The following is a 2516-nucleotide window of genomic DNA, read 5'->3' as shown; positions in this document are numbered from 1 at the left end:
GGTCACGTCGACGACGGTATCTGTGCATTTTACATCGACCGAAGATCTTTCCAAACCAGTAAGTCGCTACGTGCGCGGTCACAGGGTAGCCGATGTTACCGCCCGATCGTGCACATTTCGGATAATTGCTGAAATTCATATGTTTTTCTTGGCATATCGGCCGACATTATATGAAGCAGACTGCAAGAAACAGATCGGTAAGAGGCGTTTGTGCCATTTTGTGAATGAAAAGTCATCGGGATATATTTTGGTATCAATAGATTGAAATCTCAGCTTTGTCGGAAACCACCCGTAGGATAAATCATTATCGGGAATTGTAAGTGTAACTTTACTTTTTAACGTCAAAGAATCTGTTAGAGAGGGATGCTGCATCTCACGGTTAGTTGCTTTAGTGGATATATCTTGGGCTGTGATAAGTGGACAAAAGTTGCATAGCTATTATTACTACTGCTACCAACTGGGGCTATGTCGGTAGTGTGATGGTTGCATGAAGGGGTTTCAGATGTGTGTGTTTCTTCATTTTTCAGTCTGTAGGTGAGCACAACATCAAATAAATTCGGCAACACATTAACTGTAATCTTGCTGTTAAAGGTTACCACGAATCATCGAGAATATATTGTACCGAAGACTCGTACGTGACTCACTTTCGGATAACGGAAGATGATTTTCAACACCAGCAGAGGTGTGATTAGGATCTAATAAAATCCGACAATCTGAGGGTGCAGTTCTGGCTAACGTAAAACGGGAAATTACACGACTGTATTTGCCATCTGGCGTTTACATCTTTCCAATACTGAGACCTATACGACGTTCTGACAAGTTCTTGTCACGTGTTGCATGCTATTCAGGCTACAATGCCCTGAAGATTAAAAAGCTACTTATTCCACTCCTGCGACCCACATAAAGTACGACTAAGGATTGCATTTCTTCCATACCGAATTTTGGAGCTATGCTTCGTTCAACCCCAGCGGGTTTGGGGTCAGAATAGGCCCAAGGTATTCCTGCCTGTCGTAAGAGGAGACTAAAAGGAGTCCCTCCCCCTCAAGGGGGTAGTTTGCGACTGTGTCCGGAGACGAACGGTTCAACGACTTACGTTTGATGTCATTTTTGTTTTTGGATTATTCTGGTTTCTTCCTCCCTTTCTTTGTTTTTCTTTCATTTCTTTTTCCTTCCATTCCTTTTCATTCCTTTGTTTTCCTTCCTTTGTTTTTCTTTCCTTTGTCCTTCTCCCTCCATCACTGTATTCCTTCCTTTTTTCCTTGCATTCTCCTCCTCCTCCTCCTATTTCTCGCCTTCTCCTCCTTCTCATCCTCATCATCACTTTCTCCTCCTCCTCCTCCTCCTCCTCCTCCTCCTCCTCCTCCTCCTCCTCCTCCTCCTCTTCCTCGACTTGCCCTTCCCTTCCTCGACTTCTTCTCCTCCTCCTCTTCCTCATCCTCGACTTCTCCTCCCTCCCTGCCTCCTCCTTACCTTTTTGTCCGCCCTATTGTCTCCAGCTCAGCGTTTAAAACAGTCTGTCCTTTCCCTCCCTCTCTCCCTTTTTTTCTATTCTTCTTTCCTCCCTGTGCGTGCCTGAAGGCCGACCCACGCATTCACACGCATAGCTGGTGACGGCGTAATGCGTAATTCCGTACGCCCTGGGTAGGCACGTAAGGTTCACACGTACCCCCTGGTAAAGGCCAGGCCCGGGTAGGGATGATCGCCTGAGCTGACACCTTCTGACTATGCCGATTGTTCCCTCAGTCCATTTCTCGGGAAGTGTGACCTGAGGTGTAAACATTCACCTAAGGCAGGAGCACCCTCTGGGAGGGTCCCAACAAGGAAGGAGCACGCCATCTGAAATGGTGGCAATCATAGGGGATTCATCCGCAATGAATTCTTCTTCTTCTCCTTCTCCTCTCTCGACTTCTGCCATAAAAACGGAAACATGACCGGCCACCAGTGACAAAAGTACTGCCGCCTAACACGCGATCTAGTGTAGTTTCTAGATCTGAGGATGAAAAAGATTTTTCATCTGTCAACCCCTTCGTTATTCATAATTGCGTAGATGTCATAGGTGGATCTGACAAGTCTTGCACCAGGATGCGTAACTGTACCTTGTTGTTGGAAACTGAGAGCGCCTTTCAGGCACAAAAACTCCTTCGCGACACACTCCTGTACACGTTCCCTGTCCAGGTGGGGGCTCACTGCACTTTGAATTCATCTCGTGGTGTGGTATCTACTAGATCACTTGATGGATTGATTGACGAGGAGATTCAGTCTTTCCTCGCTGAGCAGAGCGTGACAGCTGTCCATAGGGTCATGAAAAAGGTCGACTATGACCTTGTAATGACCCAGACAGTTTTCTTGCCCCCCTATGGGGTCCACAACTTTTTTGTGGATACGTGTGTGGCGAGCAAGGGGCCCTGAGCTATTGCAGCCTTCTTTCTCTCCAGGGCTGCATTTCCTTTCATTTCCCCTCCTTTCCCCTCCTTGTTTCTTTCCCCTCGCCCTCTCCTCTCCCTCTCTTGGCGGCC

Source organism: Schistocerca gregaria, unplaced genomic scaffold (assembly GCF_023897955.1).
Source record: "Schistocerca gregaria isolate iqSchGreg1 unplaced genomic scaffold, iqSchGreg1.2 ptg000455l, whole genome shotgun sequence".
Lineage (NCBI taxonomy): Eukaryota > Metazoa > Arthropoda > Insecta > Orthoptera > Acrididae > Schistocerca > Schistocerca gregaria.
The sequence above is the reverse complement of the archived record's forward strand: the minus strand, read 5'-3'. Positions refer to the sequence as shown.